Genomic DNA, 15528 nt, shown 5'->3' with positions numbered 1-15528 from the left:
GAGAAAGACAATTATCATATAATCTCACTGATATGGGGAATTTGAGAAACAAGACAGATGATCATAGGGGAAGGGTGGGGAAAAATGAAACAAGATGAAACCAGAGAGGTAGACAAACCATAAGAGACTCTTAGTTTCAGGAAACAAACTGAGGGTTGCTGGAGTGGAGGGGAGTGGGAGGGATGGGGTGGCTGGGTGATGGACATTGGGGAGGGTATGTGCTATGGTGAGCACTGTGAATTGCGTAAGACTGATGAATCACAGACCTGTACCCCTGAAACAAATAATACATTATATGTTAATAAAAAAAAGAGTAATGCCAAATTTTACAATGGGATATGATCATTTGCACCATACTAAATCTCATTTGAACTATTATTTCAATCCAACCACCTCAAATAGCCTGCAGTTTTGGCAGTTTTTTTTTTAAATAAATTTGGGTTCTTTTCCTGCTTTATCATCAGCTTTAGTTTACATGGGGAAAAAAATCAAGATTGAAAAAACTGTTATTATGAAGGAATAACAGACTTCTTCCAGTAGAATCAATAGCTATAAAAATTACTCTTCCACTACTAATTTTTAAAATAAATAATGAATTATAAGATAGTTTCATTTTGAAGTCTTCGGATTGCTCAATAGAAGTGTTTACAGCTCATGTATTTTTCAAATATGGCATTTGTTGAATTTCACCACCATTGAGATTTTATCATATGATGCTATCAAAATGTTGTTTGTAGCTTTCTAGTTCTTTTCTATTAAAAAAAAGATTTAACAAATTTCAATAAAATTGGCTAAAAAGGAAAGAAGAAAGGAAGAAGAAAGAAAGAAAGAAAGAAAGAAAGAAAGAAAGAAAGAAAGAAAAAGAAGAAAGAAAGAAAGAAAAAGAGGGCACCTGGGTGGCTCAGATGGTTGAGCGTCTGCCTTCGGCTCAGGTCATGATCCCAGGGTCCTGGGATCGAGTCCCACATCGGGCTCCCGGCTCGGCGGGGAGCCTGCTTCTCCCTCTGACCCTCTCCCCTCTCATGCTGTTTCCCTCTCGCTCGCTCTCTAAAAAATAAAAATAAAATCTTTAAAAAAAAAAAAAAAAGAAAGAAAAAGAATGACCAGAATTATAAGCCATGACATTGGCCAGCATTCCTATTTCCAAAAAGTGACTCGGTTGGAGACTGAGAATTCTGGGTTTGAGTCTTACCCACTTCCATCACTACACTACCTATTCACCTGAGAGTCCACAGCAGCATCGCTGGAATATGTGGCAGGACTCCAAAATGACTGATAGCAACAGGACAGCAGCTAGTAGATGTGTGTGTTCTGCTTTGATTATTTATAGATTTATAGTTATGCCATAAACAGAGATTTTAAATTCACCTTGGATCCCATAGACAAAATTATATCTTTATTTAAAAAATTTTTTATTTGAGTATAGATGACACACAATGTTATGTTTATTTTAGGTGTACAATGCAGTGCTTTGTTATGCCATGCTCACAAGTGTAATTACCATCTGTCACCGTACAATACCATTGACTATATTCCTTATTCTGTACCTTTTATTCCCATGATTTGTTGATTTTGTAACTGGAAGTCTGTATTTTCCTCTTCACTCATTCTCATCCCCATCCCTCTTGAAACCATCAGTTTGTTCTCTGTGTTTATAGGTCTGGTTCTGCTTCTTATTTGTTTGTTTGTTTATTCCTTTGTTTCGGTTTTTAGATTCTACATATAAGCGAAATCATATAGTATTTGTCTTTCGCAGTCTGACTTATTTCACTTAGCATGATACATTCTAGATCTATCAATGTTGTCACAAATGGCAAGATCTCATTCTTTTTTATGATGGTCTAATATTCCATTGCATATATATACCACATCTTCTTTACCCATTCCTCTATTGATGAACACTTAGGTTGCTTCCATATTTTGGGTACTGTAAATAATGCTGCAATAAACAGGGGTGCATATATCTTTTTGAATTAGTGTTTTCATATTCTTTAGGTAAATACCCAGCAGTGGAATTATTAGAATCATATAGTATTCCTATTTTTAGTTTTTTTAAGGCATCTCCATATTGTTTTCTGTGGTGATTGTACCAATTTACATTCCCATTAACAGTGTGTGAGACGTCCTTATTCTCTACATCCTCACCAACATGTGTTATTTCTTGTCTTTTTCATTTTAGCCATTCTGATAGATGTATGGTGATATTTCATTATGGTTTTGATTTGCATTTCTCTGATGATGAGTGATGTTGAGCATCTTTTCATGTGCCTGTTGGCCATCTGTATGTCTTCTTTCAGATTTACAAGCCATCCTGAGAAAGAAAAACAAAGAAGAAGGTAACACAACTCTAGATTTCAAGATATACTACAAAGCTCTACTCATCAAAATAGTATGGTACTGGTACAAAATAAAGACGGAGATCAATGGAAAAGAATTGAGAGCCCAGAAATAAACCCACACTCACGTGGTCAATTAATCTATGACAAAGGAGGCAAGAATATGCAATGGGGAAAAGACAGTCTCTTTAATAAATGGTGCTAGGAAAACTGGACAGCTACATGCAAAATAATGAAACTGGGCCACTTTATGACACCATACACAAAAATAAACTCAAAATGGATCAAGGACCTAAATCTGAGGCCCAAAACCATATAAATCCTAAAAGAGAACATAGGCAGTAATTTATTTGATATCGGCCATAGCAACATTTTTCTAGACATGTCTCCTAAGGAGGGAAACAAAGTAAAAACAAATTATTGGGACTATATAAAAATAAAAACTTTGGCACAGCAAAGGAAACCATCAACAAAATAAAAAGGCAATGTACTGAATGGGAGAAGATATTTGCAAATGATGTATCTGATAAGGGGTTAATATCCAAAGTATATAAAGAACTTATACAACTGAACACCAAAAAAATAAACAATGTAATCAAAACTATATCTTTAGAAAACATACATACCCATCTACCTGCATAAATCACCTTCTCATTATGCATGAGTTAAATTAATAGGTTAATAAAAAACTTCCCTCAATCTGGGACTATCTACAAAGCATGTGCATTAAAATCAGCTATAGGGATTATGTCTGTAGAATACTGAGCACAGTGCTCATTCATTCATTCATTCACACACTCACTTATGCATTTATTACTTTAAGACATTATTGAACACTTATTATGAATCAGTCCCACTGCTAAGTGTTGGGGGCAGTTCAGATGGATAAAACACAATCTATCTTTTGTAATGACTAGTAAATTTACATGGAGAGATGCAAGCAAACATATCACTAATTACAGCATAACTGATAGGTTCCCAAGAGAGGATTTGCAAAGGGCTATGGGGACACTAAGAAGGGACTGGTTCTATCTGATGGGAGGGAGAGGCAGTGTCAGGAAGAGATTCACTGAGAATGTAACCTTTAAATTCAGCCTCTAAGAGTGAAAACAATTTCATCTATTATCTTTTACCTGGAGACTGCCACCTGCCTTTTCAATGGCTTCCCTGACCTACCCCGAGACCTCATCTACATAGCATGTGTGATTCTGTAAAACAATTCAGACTGAGTCTTCTTGCTCAAGCTCTCCAACAGCTTCTCAGTGAAATTAGAGTAAAATCTAAAGTCCTTAGATAGCCTTCAAGGTCCTACATGACTTAGTTCTTAGCTATTTTTCTTTTCATTTTACTTGGGTCCCACCCACCTCCCCATTCCCCATTACTACTGTTCAGCTACTCTGGTTTTCTTTCTATTTATGTGTGAGTTCTTTCTGGAGATCATATTTATACTAAAATAAATCTTTAGGCCTTCAAAATACTTACTGTTGAAAAGGATACAACACCGTAACATTAAAAATCAAAGAATGCTTTCCTGCTTCTTATCACAGGGCTCTTGTGCTTTCTGTTTCTTCTATTTGGAATACTCTGTCCCAAATCTCTGTAATGCCATGCCTTTCTCTTCATTACGATCTCAATTACTGAGCAGTCTTCCCTAATCATCTTAGTGAAAATATGTCCTCCTGCAGTTACACCAGCATATACAGCCAAACTTCTTTCCACTTCATTACCTATTTTCTCTTCTTCAGTACCTTACTCAGTACCAGAATTATTTATTTGTATATAAATACCATAATTGTATTTATTTGTTTTCTACACCCACTCATCTTTGCAATTAGAATGTAAGCTCTTTCAAGTTATGAGCTATGACTATTTCTCTTTGATTTCCCCCAAGACCTAGAATAGTGTTTGGCAAATAATAAATGATCAACAATAAAAGATCAAGCAGAGAAGGGGAGAGTTTACAGAGTTCTTAAAGATGCTTATCTTATTATCTAATTATGTAATACATTTGTATGGTTGGTAGCAAAAGTTTTAAGTAACTAAGTGTTAAAAATATGCAAACTGTTGTGTAGTAACCCCTTGAGCCCTTCTTGTTTGAGATGACATCAGTCCACTGGAATGGTTGAGGGTACAGGGAACACATTTTCCCCTATGTGGATCAGTAAAAATCTCAAAGTAAATTTTGGCTTTTTGATTCTGTTTTCATTAAAATTCCTTGATTTTAGCAGCCAATTGCCCCACCTTCCTGTGAAGCATTTTAGGACATGAGTATGATATATTTAGGGAACTGTCAAAATGTAAATTGTTTTTGTCATAGGTTTTTATCCATCAATCCCTATGAAGCAGTGAAAGTTGTGTTCATGGCATAAGTGTTAGAAACTCCAACCAATGGGCGCCTGGGTGGCTCAGTTGGTTAAGCAACTGCCTTCGGCTCAGGTCATGATCCCAGAGTCCTGGGATCGAGTCCCACATCGGGCTCCTGGCTCAGCGGGGAGCCTTCTTCTCCCTCTGACCCTCTCCCTTCTCATGCTGTTTCTCTCTCCCTCGCTGTCTAATAAATAAATAAAATCTTAAAAAAAAAAAAAGAAAAAAAGAAACTCCAACCAATATTCTGCTGTGTGTCTTGTAAACTTTAAAAGTCCCTTTACCAGCTTTAAGTATGAACTTATGGTCTTATAACACTCCTATATGAGCCCCAAAGAAATCATAAACATGGAGAGCTTCCCCTCCATCTGCTGGATTATCACAGAGATTTCCCCTACTACTGGTCCTTTTAAGGTTCTCAGAGCTGTTTATTATTCCTTATGCCCCTATCCACAGTAGGAGAAGAGTGTGGTAATCTCCAACAGTTTGGGCAGCACATATCTCCAAACTTGGGGTAAAGGGGAACAATCTGAACAAGGATTTTCATTTGAAGAAATCTTTCCAATGTGTATTTACAGTCTTATTCACAGCATGGAAATGGAAAGGAATTAATAGATAAAGCCATTTATAAGACAATTAAATGAACTAAGCTATAGAAAGTTATCAGCAAAATCCTGATCATAGCAAGTGCTCAAAAAAATGGTAGCAATTAGCTATGATAGAATCTGTATTCTATCACTTAATGCATGGTATGAAAACCTGATTACATGTCTGTCTCCCATCAGACAGAACACTAGAGGTCAGGAGATTGATTTCTGCAATCAGTGTCTGAAATATATTAGCCACTCAATTTATGCTTCCTGACCTAGATAGAGCACTGGCTTCTGGGTCCCACTTTATCACTGATTAGCTGTGAAACATTGGGTAATTTTGCATAGCTTTACCAGGTCTTACAGTCCTCATTTGTAAGAGGAAGAGATTGGATTTTATGGTCTCTAAGGCCCTTTCCAATTCTAACATTCCATGGCTTTACTAAAGCAGTGTTATTAAACTAAGGATGCTTATTAGGAATAGTTGTTGCCAAATTCCATTTCCCGTTGCCTGTCCTATGTTCCCTACAATGATGAATTATCCAAGCTGATTTCCAAGCAATCCAAATGATTGTTTTGCTGTTATTAAGATTCCACCCTAGACTTTCAGAGTTTATTCCAACCCAGAAAACATGGTGGAAGGTGGAGATGGATATGAACCAAATGTTACCCTGGTCCCATGGCCCTGGTCTATTTCCAGCAACGATATATGGTTCATGGAGGCCCATAGTCTCAGTTAGTAAATAATTACTTAATAGTTTAGTTAAACAATGGTTTAATTCTAAAAAAAAAAGGTTTAATTCAGCTCAGCAAATAATTGTTGCATGCCTACAGATACAGAATAAATGACAAAAGTAAAAATGTATTATGACTAAAGAATGCTATCTGCAAGATTGGTATTTATTCACAGCCAAATTGAACATTCTTTTTCTTTTTCCAGATAAAGAGAGCTAGATGCAGAGATCCAAAGCCAAACCAGTTAAATCCTCAAATAAGTGAAACATAAGCAATACAGGTCTTCTAGTTTCCAGACGATCATATGTGTAAATAATTAGCACAGAGCCTAGAAATTAATAAATGTTATTTTCCTTTCCACCTTGTTCAAGTTGATACCTAGAAGTCATTGTGCATTCCTTTGCCACTCACCTCCAGGTTTTCAAAACTGCCTTATTAATATCGCTGGATTTTAGCCACTTTTCTACATTCCAACTTAAAATAATCTTCAATCTTCTAATATTTCTCTCCTTGCATTAATCTTCTAAATTTTTTCCTATTGCCAGTCTTGCCCCCATTAACCCACTTTCTACACTGAGACTGGAGTGGTTTTTCTGAAGTTCAGATGTGTATATTCCAGCTGCTTAAATCAAAGACAGTGAGGAGAGGACAGAGTCTATAAATATTTAGAAAGGTAGCCATCAACAATTTGTGATTGGGCATAATGGAGGGAGGGACAAAAGTTATGGGGAAGGAGTCAAGAATGACTAAACTTCACAATTTCATTGAATAAATGAGTGATGGTGTCACCAAAGGAAAAGGATGAAGGAGGAGCAGATTTGGTGAGAATGATGGTATAGTGAATGCTATTTTATACTGCCCAGAATTTATATTCTCATTCTCCCAGTTGCTGGGAGTGTGGCTGCTAATGGCTCAGTCTAAGACTCTCCCCAAGAATGCCCATCATCAACTGCACTATTGCCTCTTGCTCAGTTTACACTATGCCCTCATGAGCGCTCCTTTTGATCAAGGGATGGAGGAAGAAAAATGCCAAAATGCCCAACTATGTTCATGGTTAGGTCAACTCAGTATAGTGGTGGAAACTGTGTGCTGTCTTATAGCTCCACTCAGGAGTAGCCCTAAAAGATAGTGGTGAGAGAAAATCCTCCCAATGGATAGAACTTCAGATGTTGCATCTGAGCATCCACCTTGTGTGGAAAGAGGTGACTTGAGACTATGGATTCATGGATAGTGGTAAGTAGCTTCTCTGGTTGGTCCAAGGCCTAAAAAAGAGAAAATCTGGGAGATAAAAAAAGAAGGTCTGGATAGGGCGCCTGGGTGGCTCAGTTGGTTAAGCGACTGCCTTCGGCTCAGGTCATGATCCTGGAGTCCGGGATCGAGTCCCACGCCAGGCTCCCTGCTCAGCAGGGAGTCTGCCTCTCTCTCTGACCCTCCCCCCTTTCATGCTCTCTATCTCATTCTCTCTCTCAAATAAATAAATAAAATCTTTAAAAAAAGAAGGTCTGGATAAGAAGATTGATGGATTAATCAATATGGATTGACTTATGAAAGTAAGCACAAAATATGAATAATTTGTATCATATCTAAAGGCTTATCAGATAGTATCCATAGAGGCACTAAATAACCAATTAAACAGAATGAGTCAGCAGTTAACATCAGTTATTGGCCACTCCAGTGATGGTACAATAAACACATGAATAGAATAGCCATGATGGCAAGTATAGAAGCTATGCATAAAGTAACAGCATGGGTTTACATGCTTAGGCTGACTAGCTATCATCATTGCCGAAGTTCAACCTGCCAACAACAGAGATTCAACACTAAAAGCCCAATATAGCACTGTCCCTTTAGGAGAACAGCCAGTCACATGGTGGCAAGTCAACTACATTGGACTTCTTTCACCGTGGAAGGGGCAACAATTTATTTTGACCAGAATTAACACATCTCCCAAGTATGGGTTTACTTTTCCTGACCACAGAGCATGTCAGCACCACCATAAGAGGGCTTAAAGAGTATTTGATCTACTAATATTAGATGAAAGGACCTACTAACATTATTTGAGATATGGTCAAGGCACATGACGATGGGATCCACTAGTTCTTTTACATACTCCATCCTTAGACAAGGCTGGCTTAATATAATTTTGAAAGTGCAACTGAACTACCAGCTTGGAGATGATACCTGTAAGGATGGACTGCTATCCTTCAGGAAATAATATCCACCCTAAATGAAAAATAATTAAATGGCACTAAATTTGCAATAGGTAGAATACATGGACCCAGGAACCAAGATGTGAAGGAAAGAGTGGTCCTTCTTACTATCATTCCCACTGATGCCATCAGGAATTTGTGCTCTCAGACACTCCAACCGTAGGTTCATTAGGTCTAGAGGAGTCTGTTCCCAAAATCAGAAAGCTCCCACAAGGAGACACAGCTTGAATCCCATTAAACTTTAGGTTATGGCTGCCACCTACTCTCTTTAATCTCCTTGTACCAAGAGAACTACAGTCAAAGAAAGGAGACAGCATACTGTCAGGGGTAATTATCTTGATTATAAAGAACACATAGAGCTGCAGTTATACAGTGGGACAAGGAAGAATCAACTTGGCACCCAGGTGATCCAGTGGGGCACCTCTTGGTACTGCCCTATCCAACTTTGTCACTAAATGGATGGGGAAAACAGCTAAAGCCTGACAAGAACATTGTGATGAGAGGATCAGACCTCTCAGAGAGGGTGGTCTGAGTCATTCTTCCAGATAAGCCACCTAGACTGGTAAAAGTGCTAAGTGAGGGGAACTCAGAATTGATAGTAGAAGAAGGAGATGGTAAGTGTCAGTTGTAGTGCCAAGATCAGCTGAGCAGAGGGGTTTATAATTTTAATCCCACCATCTTCCTTTTGTAAGTTTCACCAGGGTAAGAGCAAATCACAGTCCTGGGAGAGGCTATTCCCACATGAGGAGAATTTATTAGGAGAAGTGAAAGCATCCAGTATCTCAGGAAGTATAATGTATGTTAAGCTACCCAGATCTTCTTTTCAGTATGGAGACACTCATTCCTACATCTGCCACGAGCATTATCTGCTGATAATCCACAGATCCATCTCTCCCTAGGAGTTAGCATCTGCTAAATGAGCTGCCTCAGCCCTATATATTCTTCCCTAGGGAAGAACCTGCCTTAAATGACTGGCCAGTGCAAGGACACAAAAGCCTATCTCCATTCCCTCAATTCAGACTATTCTAAAGTTTGAGAACTTCCTACTGGATCACCCGAAGTCTTTGTTGCAAATACATTTTAATTCAAGTTATTCTATCCAATCCTGCTTCCTTCAATCCCTCTTATGCAGGTCTGTTGCCAAGAGTACTTCCCAGTATATTTCCTTGCATGCAAATCTCCATCTAAGAGTCTATATTCCAGGGAAACCAATTTAAGACAGATGATGAGTTCAATTTAGGTTGAGATTATTGTTGGACACCCACATGGAGATCTCTAACAGAGGTTTGGATATTGCATATTGAAACTCCAAGAAGATATTGGACTGAAGAAATAAATTTGGAAGTGACTGCATAGAAATGATAGTCAAAACTATGAAATTAGACACAATTACTCTGTGAGAGTGCACAGAAGGTAAGGGGAGTGGGCTGAGAATGGAATCTGAGGAAAATGTTAGAAAGGAGGAAAAGTAGATAAGAATCAAGACTAACATAACATTAAAAAAAAGAATCAAGACAGAGGTCCAGGAGAAAAGGACTGAGAGATGAGGCAATTTGGAAGTCACTGGTGACTTGGCAAGAGCCATTGCAGTAGAATTAATATTATACTACAGTGTGGTGAGCCAAGGAATAAATGAGAGGTGAGGAGGTAGTTATGGTGAGTAAAGACCAGGGATCAGAGATCTAAATACTCACTTGGGTCAAATAGGTAGGCTAAATAGGTAAACTATAGCAGTTTATTCAGTAATATGTGTCCAGACCTACAGGTGCCAAGTAATATAATAGACATGGGAGTTTTCAGTATTGATGTGGGGAAAGACAGACAAACTAGTAAAAAAAAATGATGATTTGGGTATTATTTGAAAAAGAAGAAAACAAGACAGGGAAATGGAGCAAAGAGTAGTAGCAAAGTGAGTGGGGGGATCATGGAAGACTTCTCTGAGGAGATGACATTTAAACAAATCCCTGAATAATAAGAAGTCAACCATGCAAATATGTGGAGAAAGAATATTCTAGGCCAAGGGAAAATAGTAAATACAGATTCTGAAGCAGGAATGAGCTTGGGGTATTTGAGTAACAAAGAGGACAGCGTGGCTGGGAATTGTTAGCAAGGAGAAGGGGTTTACAGATGGTGTAGGAAAGTTAGACAGGAGTCATTTTAACTCAGGCTGGTTGGCCATGGCAAAGACCACAGTTGAGGTGTCCAGACAGTCACAGATTAAGCACAAGAATAAATCATTCTGGAGATGATAGAAAGTAGTGTGGACCATGTCAGAGTGGAGAGCACTTGTCTAACTCAAAGGGGACAGTTGCTGGTCAACATCTACTCAGATCCACTTAAGAATGTGACCTCAGTTTCTCAATCTCCAAATTAAAAAAAAAAAGTAGAAATCTGGATTCTTAAATGAAAATTTTCCATTTCTAAATGATGTCACTGACTTCCGATCTTGTTTTTTAAACAATTGAGCCCAACACTGCACTGGTCAAATGACAAATCTGAAGGCCAGACTTGTCCACAGGTTTCCAGTTTGCAACACCTGAGTCTCAACACTGCTCTTCTAGAGTTAGATGAGAAGAGAGACAGAAAGTAGGAAGCAGGACGAGATAGGGACAACATAGCTTAGTTTAGAGTGAGATAGGTGTATATTCTAAGGAGAAGCCAGGAGTGAGGAGGACAAGAAGGAGCAGGAGAGAAAGGGTATGGCAGATTTAGTGAGACCTCAGAAGAAGAGGGAAGGGATAGGGTCTAGATTGAGTGGTAGGACTGGCCCATTCTCTAGAACAGGGGTTGACCAACTACCGTTCACAGGCCAAATTGGCTCACTGCTGTGTTTGCATAAGCCTTAGAGCTAAGAATGGTCTTTCCATTTTTAAATAGCTGAAAAATAATAAAAAAGAATAATATTTTGTGATACATAAAAACTACATGAAATTCAAACTTCAGTATCCATAAATAAAGCTTAGCAGCTCATAGCCATGCCTGCTCATTTACATATTGTTGGTGGCTGCTTTCCCACTGCAGCAGCAGAGATGAGTATAATGGCCCACTAAAATATTTACTAGCTGGTCCTTTACAGAAGAACTTCTGTAAGTTCTTCCTTCCATTAAGAAGGGTGTGGTCACAGGCCAGTTTCTATTTCATGCCTTCACCATCAAAAATGTTTTTTTTCAAAATGTTGCCCAAAGAGCAAAGGCATTAAAGTCACTTGGGGGTGCTTCCAAGTTTACTGAACTTCCAGGGCTGGGACAGAAATATGCATTTTTTTAACAAATTTCTTGGGTGACTTTGAGGTACATTAAAATTTGAGATTTACTTATAGGTCAGTAAACAAAACAAGCAAAACCAAGCACCAATAGCAATATTCAATCTTTAAAAATTGATTCCAATCAAATCTGCTTGAATGTGTAATAGAGGTTGAAAATTAAACTTACATCTGAAAAATACACTGAACAGGGGATTATAGGAGACTGTAGCACCATTTTAAAAGATCTAGTCCATATGTGGACAATCACCATATAGTTTCGTGGGGGTGGAAATGAGTTCAGGTAGAATGGGAAAGCTGGGGCTTTCTCATCTGATTTAAATGGTAAAAACTAATCAAAAGGATCAAACCAAGTCAAATGTGCAGAAACCAGTCAAAAAAAAAGTGAAATGATTTTATCTCTTCATGGTGTGTTCAGCTAGATTTTTTTTACTCTAAAAATCAATTCAAAACATTTCAGATATTTTAACTATGAAACAGTCCCACCAAAGGATTCATTTTGATTGCCTACTTAATTACCAAACTTGATAGAAATAACTTTTCAGTTATTTCATAATTACCGTAATTCTTTGATAACAGGTACTACAGTGGGGAGGAAAAGAAACAAATGATCATTTCTGTTTCTGAGTAAATTGCTGTTGTGATATCTAAAAGGGAAATTACATAATAATGTTCTTTTAAATGCCTTAGGATTACAGGGTGATCTCATGGTCGAATAAAGTCTTACCACTTACTGTACATATCGGATCCAAGTGTATGAAGTGTGCATGAAGCCATTAGTTAGGGCTTTGGACACTTTAGAAGGGAAGCACAGTTAGGAGCAATACATTCATCTTCAGCATCAGTGCAGTTAACATTTTCCTACCCAGTGAAGATTTGTTCAATTGGACAGACAGATGTTTTCAGGGGATGACAACAGAACAGAAAATGGTAGAAACCAGAGAATTGGCAAAGATGAAATGGGGGAGGAGAGTGTACAATGACTGACAGACTAAGAGAAATTAAAACTGGCCCTCTCAATTTGATAAGCACAGGACTTCTTAACTGCACAACACTGATTAGAATTTGACCTTAACTGGATAGCAATTCTCAGAAAATCCTGTTACAAAGTTAGTAGTCAATGATCAAAAGTACAAAGAAGGCATATGCTGTGGGCTCAGATTACAACAAAAGGTTGGCTTGTTGGTTATTTGGGTTAGCCATGTTTACTTTGGTTATAATGTATCTCTAGTCTAGAAAATAAATAAATAAAAATAAAAACAAAAATAATGTTTTCCTTTTTGTGGATGGCCAGAAAATTTATAAGTGATAATAGCAGGTAACCTCTATAACTGGTTGGCTATATGCCAGGCGCCATGCTAAGAGCTTTATGTGTGTTGTCTCATTTATTTCTGCCAGAATCCTATGAGGTCAGTACTATTATTACATCCACTTTTTTTAGGAAAGGGATCAGAGGTTTAGAGAACTTAAGGAACTTTTCCAAGTTCACAATGGCTAATAATAGTAGAACTGTACTTTAAACTCAGGTCTGTTTGATTCCAGAGCTGCTTCTATAAATCTTTAGGCCAGGTGATTATTAGGGTATCTTGGAAATTCTCTAAAATCCCAGGCAGAGTTAATATGAATCTTTGGATCCTTAAATAATCTCCTCCGATTCTACTACCCAGAACTCTAGTGATTGGTACCTCCATATATCTATCTTTACAGTTCAGCCCTAGCCTCTACCAAGCCTCTTGTGGGATACACAAGACATTGTCTGTGTTTTTAAGAATCTTGAAAATGTATTATGAAGATTAATTGCACACACAGACAAAGAACAATACAAAAAAGATGTGTGATCAAGGAAAAAATTATACATGGCTTGGTCAGTTCATGCATTAACATGTTGCTATGTGTTTCAAACATGTAGACATGCTGGTCAAAGTATACGAGGAGAAAACTAAAATGACATAGCTGAACTATTATTTTTAAAAAAAAACAAGAAAAACATTTCAGTGAACTTGAACTGGAACAGAAACACTAAATAATAAACAGACATACTGGGCTCTGGGTCTAGAATAACAGGGTCCAGAAGTTTGGCTCCTGTGGGTTGATGGGGAGAAAAAGGCACCATGTGAGATGAAGAATTAAAATGAGTCTTCCTATCATAATAATTGTCCAAAAACTTTGCAGACAACTTCTGTCTAGTGCACTAAGCTTAGAGTACATTGAGGTCCAAGGGAAGAGGAGGGCATAGACATAACTTTACTACCAGAAATGAAAAACATTATCCAAGCTTGCTCATGTTAGGTAAAGATTATAATAACACCACAAACACAAAACCCTGCACCATCACTAATAGACCTACTTCAAGTTAAGAGATGAGGAATAGATGGAGCCATTGATAAGGAGGGGTGAATACACAGAGAAAGAAAACACTCCCCATTCAAAAGGAACCTACAAATCAATATTTCAAAAATAAAGAAACCTAATGATGTATAAAACAGCTGTAGAAAATATTGTAGATTGACTTCCTTAACATCTATTTCTAATCTCTCTTTTACTTTTCTTCTTCTACTACAAATGCCAGAAAAAGAAATATCCACTATCCCAGCTTTCCTTGCAGCTGTAGCAAGCCACGTGACACAGAGTCCCGGACAATGAGATTAAAGCAGAAGTTCCTGGGGAAACTTTCTTTTTCCCCTCAATAAAAAGACAAACCCTCACTGAAAGAAAACCTTTATTGACTTTCACCCTTTTTTATGTCTGGAAAGCATGCACAATGCTTGAAGGCACACACCTATCTTGTGAAAATGAGGACGAACGTTTGTGGAGTAGACTAATAGAGCAGGATCATTGGTGAAATTCTTGAGTAGCTGTACCACCCTGTACTGCCTACTTTGAAATCCCTTTTGATGTGAAATAAAAATTCCTGTTCCATGGACATCTGCCCACACAACCTGTCCCACTACCAACATCCTGTACCAGAGTGGTACATTTGTTACAATCAATGAACCTACATTGATACATCATTATCACCCATAATTTAAATTAGAGTTCTTTCTTGCTGTTGTACATTCTGTGGGTTTTGAAAAATATATGATGGCATGTATTTATTCTCCATTATAGTATCATACAGAACAGTTTTTTTGTTTGTTTTGTTTTTTATAAAGATTTTTTATTTATTTGAGAGAGTGGGAGAGAGAGCACAAGCAGGGAGGAGGGGCAGAGGGAGAGGGAGAAGCAGATTCCCTGCTGAGCAGGGAGCTGGAAGCTGGGCTCCATCCAGGGACCCTGGGATTATGACTTGAGCTGAAGGTAGACACTTAACCCACTGAGCCACATAGGGATCCTACAAATCACATTTTAGAACTCCTACTCTGTCAACAGGGAAGCACATATGTGGCTTTTTAAAAAAAATTTATTATGTTATGTTAATCACCATACATTACATCATTAGTTTTTGATGTAGTATTCCATGATTCATTGTTTGCATATAACACCCAGTGCTCCATTCAATACGTGCTCTCTTTAATTAACCCATCCCCCCACCCCCCTCTCCTCTAGAACCCTCAGTTTGTTTCTCAGAGTCCATAGTCTCTCAAGGTTCGCCTCCCCCTCCGATTTCTCCCCCTTCATTTTACCCTTCCTACTATCTTCTTCTTTTTTTAAATATAATGTATTATTTGTTTCAGAGGTACAGGTCTGTGATTCAACAGTCTTGCACAATTCACAGTGCTCACCATAGCACATACCCTCCCCAATGTCCATCACCCAGCCACCCCATGCCTCCCACCCCCCACCACTCCAGCAACCCTCAGTTTGTTTCCTGAGATTAAGAATTCCTCATATCAGTGAGGTCATATGATACATGTCTTTCTCTGATTGACTTATTTCGCTCAGCATAATACCCTCCAGTTCCATCCACATCATTGCAAATGGAAATTTTTCATTCCTTTTGATGGCTGCATAATATTCCATTGTATATATATACCACATCTTCTTTATCCATTCATCTGTCAATGGACATCTTGGCTCTTTCCATAGTTTGG

At 38.0% G+C, this 15528-nt stretch overlaps 1 long non-coding RNA gene across 1 annotated transcript in view; it reads right to left on the bottom strand.

The window, feature by feature from the left end:
- Positions 1-1447: 1447 nt before the first annotated feature.
- LOC145721890 (uncharacterized) overlaps positions 1448-15528 on the bottom strand; it is an 81222-nt gene continuing 67141 nt past the window's right edge. The window contains exon 3 of the long non-coding RNA XR_014145891.1: positions 1448-2311. This is a non-coding gene — a long non-coding RNA (uncharacterized LOC145721890). The remainder of the gene's footprint in view (positions 2312-15528) is intronic.

Source organism: Leptonychotes weddellii, chromosome 5 (assembly GCF_054177405.1).
Source record: "Leptonychotes weddellii isolate Sample4059 chromosome 5, ASM5417740v2, whole genome shotgun sequence".
Classification (NCBI taxonomy): Eukaryota; Metazoa; Chordata; class Mammalia; order Carnivora; family Phocidae; genus Leptonychotes; species Leptonychotes weddellii.
The sequence above is the reverse complement of the archived record's forward strand: the minus strand, read 5'-3'. Positions and strand labels throughout refer to the sequence as shown.